A 7500-nucleotide genomic window follows, 5' to 3' on the forward strand; every position below is an offset into this window, starting at 1 on the left:
ACTATTAATATAACGCACAATGAAAATAACCATGGTTATTCACATAACTTTCCATTGCAGGGGGCTGTGCCCCCTGCGACCCCCCTGGGGGGGGGGAGGCTGCCGCCCCCCAACCCCCGCCGAGGAAACAAAACCACTACGTATTCCCGGCAGGCTAAAGCATTACACAATCGTCGTCGATGTCGGAACGGCGGGCGTAATATTACAATTACCTCGTAAGATTCCCACTGAATGAATCAGCATATTAACCTTGGCATAGTCAGCATTGTATATAGAGACGATTGTAGTATAATCAGGATGAACAGGGTGGCCCGCCCTCATCGGCGGGTTTTGCGCCTCTTTCGATGTTACACCGATGGCCTCAAGGTCGAGTTTCCCGTCCTCTGGAATAACGACATCCGTATTCCTAACCGAAATAACCGTCGCGTTCAGAAGTCAGTCATAGCCGCCGCGATGGCCGAGTGTGGAGGGTGCTCGTATTCGGAGACGGTTTTTCTGCGCGAAATTGCAACTAGCCAGGAAAAAATGTTAGAGACGTGCTTCCGCCACGGAGGTGGCCTCCGTCGGGAGAAAACCTGCGGCAGGTGCGGGCAACCAGCATGCCTGGCAAAGGAGCACCCTCCCTACTAATTAGCGACATTAATCAATCAGGTTAGTACCTTAATAATTTTAGGTTATTGTAGGTTATCGGTTCCGCATCTAATTCGTGTGCACTCTATCCTGCCGTGAATACGTGGTGGAGGTTTTGTTTCCTCGGCGGGGGTTAGGGGGCAGCAGCCCCCCCCCGGGGGGGTCGCAGGGGCTGTGCAATGGAAATTCATATGAATAACCATGATTATTTTCACTGTGAGGTTATATTATTAGGGTAATTTCATATATTACGTCCGCCGCTCCGACATCGTCGCCCCCGATATCGGGTCCAAGTTTGTCGCTAACGGGGGGTTTCCGCGCAATAAAACCTACATATTTGTAATGGTTAATGGTTAATGGTTAAGATGAATATGCTAGACATCTAAGGTCATATAGCACTATAGGAAGGTATAGTAAAGGGGGATATCAGATGATAGTTGTTATGTGTCAACTATCTAGAATGGTGTTGAAAGTTTGAAGATGAGGGAAAAGATTATGGTGGTTTAGGTAAGGGAGTTAGATCAAGTGAAGGATATTTATGTGTCTGAGGAAGGAGAACAGGTTGTCGAGGCAGAAGCTGTGGGATTCTGTAAGGAAGTCTGATATGTAGGGAGGTCGGTGAAGGGAGGATAGGTGTGGATAAGCAGAGGTACTTGCTGTATTAAAGCGTGGACAGGACAAGAGAATGTGTAGGACTGAAAGAGGGATGTTACATAGAGGACATAGGGGCGGGTCTGAGCGTGACATCAGATAGGCATGTGTTAGGCGAGTGTGGCCAATACGTAATCGTGCGAGGGCCGTCTCCCAACGTCTGTTTTTGTGAAATGGAGCTGACCAAGAGGAGATTGATGGTTTTACGGTATGTAATTTATTGTTGTGGAGTCTTGACCAAAATGATTGCCATCGGGTATACAAAAAGGTCTTAAAGTGGGGGTAGTAATCTGTAGCTGGAATATGTGAGAAGTGTTGTTGAGGTGATGTGGACATTGCGGCATATCGTGCAAGAGTATCTGCCTGTTCATTGCCAGGGATTCCAACATGGCTGGGTACCCAGCAAAATCTGATAGATTTGTGACGTGTGGATAGATAGAACAACCAGTTCTGGATCTTACAGACAAGGGGATCGGTCGAGTGCATAGACTTTATGAGGATTAAAGAGTTACGGGAGTCAGTAAAAAATTGTAAAAGAGGAAGAGGTGGATGAATATATGCGTCTTAAGGCAAAAAGGAGTGCATATAGTTCTGTAGTAAGGACACTAGATTCAGGAGGGAGGATGTATTTGAAAGTGCAATTTGGGAATGTTACTGCGAATCCAGCTCCTGAGATGGATTTGGAACCGTCAGTGTAAACATGAATGCTGGAGGAATGAATGGAGACATGGTCAAGGAAATGAGTGAGAAGGATAGAGGGGGGAATATCTGATTTTGGTGGGTCAGGGAAAACTGAGGAGCAAATACAGGGGTTAGGTATAAGCCATGGAGGAATGGAATGGACAGACAGTGGGAGAGGTCGGAGATGAGGGAAGGGGGAATGGGAGAGGAGGGTATCCATGCGTACGGGGAGAGGAGTTGGCAAACGTGGAGAAGAAGTAAGGATTGTGGAATAGTTAGTTTGGTAAGGGAAAATTGGTGAAATCGGAGAGAGAGAAGGGCTCGACGTCGAGAGAGGGACGGCATGCCTGATTCAGTATATAGGCTCTCAACTGGAGAGGAGCGGAAGGCGCCTAGGGCTGAGCGGAGACCGCTGTGGTGGATTGTATCAAGGTGAGCAAGAAGAGAGGTTGAGGCAGAGGAGTAGATATGGCATCCATGATCTAGAGTGGAGAGAATCAAGGTAACATGAAGATGGAGGAGAGTTGCGATCTGAGCCCCAGGAGATATGTGAAAAAGTTTGTAAGATTCGGAGGCGATGTTGAGCTTTTTCTTTGATGTACAAGATATGGTCTCACCAGGACAATTTGGAATCAAATATAACGCCTAGGAATTTGCCAGAAGAACGGTATTGGAGTGGAGCATTATATAAGAAGAGTGGGGGTTTGGGGACCGTACGTGAGCAAGAGAAAAGGATGGGAAAAGATTTAGAGGTAGAGAAGCGAAAGCCATGGTTGGTGGCTCAAGAAGTTACTGATGTTATTGCAGACTGAAGGAATTGACAGAGATCTGGTATGGATGTGCCAGATGCATAAATGGTTAAGTCATCAAGAAGAAGAAAAAGGAGCATTATAGGACTCATCAGAGGATAGGGTGAAGGTAATAGGGGTGTGTTCCTTGATGGCTTTAATGGGAGAAAAGTGTGGGGAAAGGTGAGAGCCACTATTGACCTGGCTGAAATAGTTGCCCAGTTCATTAGCTACTTTGACAGGCTCAGAGAAGAGAATATCTTGAATATGGAGGACGGATGCAGGATGGGGGGATGTTTGCCTGATAATTTATGGATCCGTCGCCAAACAGCTGAAATAGATGTAGAAGATGTAATTGAGGAAACATAATTTTGCCAGCTATTTGTTTTGCTGTTTTTAATTGTACGGCGAAGATGGGCAGATGCTCTTTTAAAGGAAATAAGGGCTGATAGCTGGTGAGGGGTGCCTTGTTTGTAGCGATAGCTGTTCCAGGCTGCTCGTTTTAAGCGAAGCGCTTTAGTGCAATCAGAATTCCACCATGGAACACATTTAGAGGTATAGGGTTTTGAAGTTCGAGGAATGGCTGTATAGGCAGCTCTTAGGATCGTGGTTGTAAAACAATGTAGCATATCTGAAATGGACGGTAAGGGGGGTGGAGGGATAGCTATAGTAGAGAGTGAAGTGAAAGTATGCCAGTCAGCTCTATCAAAGCACCAGTGTGGAGGATTAGGAAGTGGTACATAAGAAGTAGGAGAAAGGAGTATTGGGAAGTGGTCTAGAAGTGACCAATGGAAATCTAGATGTAAAGTAGGAGAGCATAGAGAGAGGTCAAGGCATGAAAAGGATTGTGTGCGCATGTCAAAGTGTGTGGGGCGATCTGAATTAAGAATAATTAGGTTATTTGTGAAGAAGAAGCGATCTAGAGATCGGCCTCGGGAGTTGGTGGTAGAGTCACCCCACAGAGTGTGGCGGCAGTTGAAATCACCAACTACAAGGAAAGGTGGTTGGAGTTTGGAAATTAGAGTCTCAAAGGGAGTAAAGTCAATAGGATGGGATGGGGAGAAGTAGACTGAAATCACTGTGATCCAGCGGCGAAGAAAGATGCGAATAGCTGTGCACGGGACAGAAGTTTGAATGGGAGGTATGACATAAGGTGTTTTATGATGGATAAGTATAGACGAGACATAAAGGGAGTGTGGGGAAGAGATAAAATGGTAATTGGGAATTGGAATAGGAGGGTGTGTGAGGAAAGTCTCTTGGAGGCAGATAATAGATGGATTATAAGAAGCAAGGATATGACGTAGGTCTGATCTATGAGAGCAGAAACCGCGAATATTCCAATGTAGGAGAGCTATATCCTAGTTGATTTACAAATGATAACGCAAGTACGTGTTGGGGAATTTGAAGGGGAAGGAGCTAGGGGGTGTAAAGGAGGGATATTAGAAGGTAGGGAATCTGGAGAAGGGCATTGTTGTGCCATGAGTGATTCTCGTGTGTATCCGGGAGGGAGTGCAAAGGATAGAGGGGATGGAGGGAGGGAGAATGTGCCTATAGTTGGGGTTGAAGGGGGTGGGTTGTGTTGGGAGGGAGTAGATGTGGGGGGAGTATCAGTGTTAGGAGGATGAATATCGGAAGGATAGATAGTTGGAGTTGAAGGGGATGTGTTGTCTTGGGAGGGATTAGGAGGATGGGGTGTAGGGGTGCTGTGAGTAAGAGGGGGATGCATATCAGGAGGATGGATATCGGAGGTGGACGGAATTGAGGAGGTTAGGTTGTGTTGAGAGGGAGTAGGAGGAAGGGGTGTACGAGGGGGATGGATATCAGGACGATGGATATCAGTGGTGCACGGGATTGAGGGAGTTAGGTTGTGTTGAGAGGGAGTAGGAGGAAGGGGTGTAGGGGTGAAGATTAGTAGGAGGGGTATGAATATCGGAAACCACTTCAAGTGTGGAAGGAGCATGAGTTATGGGATCTTGTGTCTCAAGCATATAGCTTTGAATGTCATCCATTGTTTCTGCAATGGAATTGGTTGGAGAGTTTTGTGGGATAAAGGTTTTCTTATGAGGGGGGGAAGAGGAGACTGGTGTCTCAGGAACAAAGATATAGTTAGGTGGAGGTGATTGTACTGTAGGGGAAGAAGGGTTAGAACGTTTAGTCTGTCTACTGCGGGTAGTGCGGGGAGGGAGAGGGGTTGGTGTTGGGGCTGTAGTTGAGATAGGAGCTGTGGTTGAGATTGCGGTGTCTGGGTTTAGAGTAGCAAAGGAATTGGTCTGAGGGATGTAGAATGTAGAAGTGAAAATGGGGACATTTTGGGGTGGAGGGGGAGGGGCTGAGCGAACGATGTTACTAGAATATGGAGTATGAGAGAAACCTTGTCGACATGCTTCCTGTCTGGCTTCACGTAAAGTGAGACCATTTTTGTATCTGAGAGTTGCTACCTCAGCTTGTTGTAACTTGTAAGTGGGACAGCCTCTATAAAATACATTATGGGGGCCGCCGCAGTTAGCACATGTTCGTGTTTGTGTTGAGCAGTTTGATCGATTATGACCAGGTTGGGCACATATGGGGCATCGGTCTGTGGAACGGCAATGTTTGGCAGGATGTCCAAAGCGCCAACAGTTTTGACATTGACGGGGAGGGGGATGGTATGGTCGAACAGGGAGGGATTGTCCATCAATGTAGATACGTAAGGGAAGGTCATGTGTACGGAAGGTAATTTTGGCAACATTGGTCGGATTCTTTCGTTGACCTTCAGGAGGAATGGTGTAGCAATGTACTGATTTCACATCTTGGTCTTTGAGGCATCCTAATAAGTCTTCTCCACAGTCTGATCAATCTTTGGTATCGACTGCGCAGTTTGCTGGGGAGAGAGAGACAGTTCCGGTACAGGTATTAAGGGTTGGATGAGGTTCTGCAGGAATGGGGTTGCCAGAATGATCAGTTAAATTTGATAGTGCTATAGATTCAGTTTCTGATCTGACTGTTACCAGACGGGAGCGATCGTGTCTGGTATAGAAAGGGACTCTGCCTACTTGTTTTTGGAGGCATTGTTGAAAGAGAAGAGTGTTGCCTGAGTAAGGAGCTGTAGCAGGGATCACGAAAAATCGGTCCCATTTAGCTGGGCTAAACAGAGTATTTAAGATATCTGTAGGGTTGGTGGTGGTGGATGGTCGGGGACGTGTGGAAGAGGGAGTATTACGGAATGATGGAGAATAAGGTTGCAAGGTAGTAATAAGGGAGGATTGATTGTTTGATGAAGGTTGCAGGGGTAGAGTTGAATTTGAGGAAGTTGGGTGGGTAGGAATGTCTTCTGGAGATTGATTCTCTGCTTGGGTGGGTAATGCACTAGTAGGCATTGAGGAGTGGGTAGTAGTTTCAGTGTTCGGAGCCGTGGTCAAAGGAGAGCCTGGGTTGGGGCTATTTGATAAAGGGGCTAGCCTCATAGCCTCTAATAAAGGGATTACATTTTCATTACTGGTCATGGGGAACCTGGATTATATAAGAAGGCCTAAACGGTCCACCTCCTTTCGCTACTGAAGGTAAGGGCTAGATTAGTCGGGAGTACCGTGCCCATAGTTCCCGCAGGCCGTTCAGGACTGGCACTAGGTCAACCTTTCATCCTCTCAGCACGGCTCTCACACCTTAGGAAGTAGATAGTAGAAGGGGATGGAGAAGAGACGGAAACAAAAGCTGGAGAGGGAAAAGACCATGCAAAATTAGTTGAGTCGAGGGCTGAGGCCCTAGGCAGGGGAGATCCCTGTATTGGGTCTCAGTCTTCGTCTCCTAAGCCCCCCCCACGACAACAACGGGCAAGGGATTGGGGGGGTACATATTTGTATTGTATAGAGTGAGAGGAATCCAACGATACCAGAATCGTCGATATCGGTTATGCGGACGTAACAGAAAATTACCAAGATGAATTTCACAGATTTTCTTAAACGAACGCTTGCACAGCATATTATTACACAATTCTTTTTATGTTTGTGTTTATTATGGCTTGAGCTTACTAAAGCATTCTATGTTCATGTTTATTCACATGAGATAAACAATAAATCATTTAGTAGAGTGCCGTTTTATCATTGTAATTGGGACAGAAAAAGTAAATGAAATGTTTAGCGATTGTAAAATATTCTACGGTTTAGCAATGATAACTCATAATTAGATGTTAGCAGAACTACTAGGGGGGGGGGGACATACGTGTGTGTGTGTGTGTGTATGTGTGTGATCACCCACGTGTATGGATTTTATTGAAAAAAAAATCGGTTTCAGAGGTGTAACTACAGGATATTTTATTTGAAAATTAAAAGTTTATTTTTTGTTTGACGTTGCTTGAAGAGCTAATCTTACATTTCTCCATTTGTACTATATTTTTAAATTATATTTGGCAATAAGTACAGGATAAATCCTCAAAATCTATTTATGAACATTTATACATCATCTAATATTTATAGATAACTAAGCATTAATAAGTTTTATTCTAAAAATTGCGTACAAGGAATTAATGGATTGCCTGTTTTTCCGATTTTAAAGGGGATCGATGTCGGTCCATTTTGGAAACTGAAATAGCTAATATTTCTGGGACTAGAAATATTATTAGTTATTAGTGCTCATATAATAGGAAATTTGAGTACCGTATATCACTCAATCCAATTCTAATCTGCACGTTCTTATAACTACAACAATCTACTGTAGCCAGTCGGTATTTCAATTGAAACAATCGATACCTGTTTCCCTTATGCATGATATGACG

This window comes from Penaeus vannamei, chromosome 22 (genome assembly GCF_042767895.1).
Source record: "Penaeus vannamei isolate JL-2024 chromosome 22, ASM4276789v1, whole genome shotgun sequence".
In the NCBI taxonomy this organism is placed as follows: domain Eukaryota; kingdom Metazoa; phylum Arthropoda; class Malacostraca; order Decapoda; family Penaeidae; genus Penaeus; species Penaeus vannamei.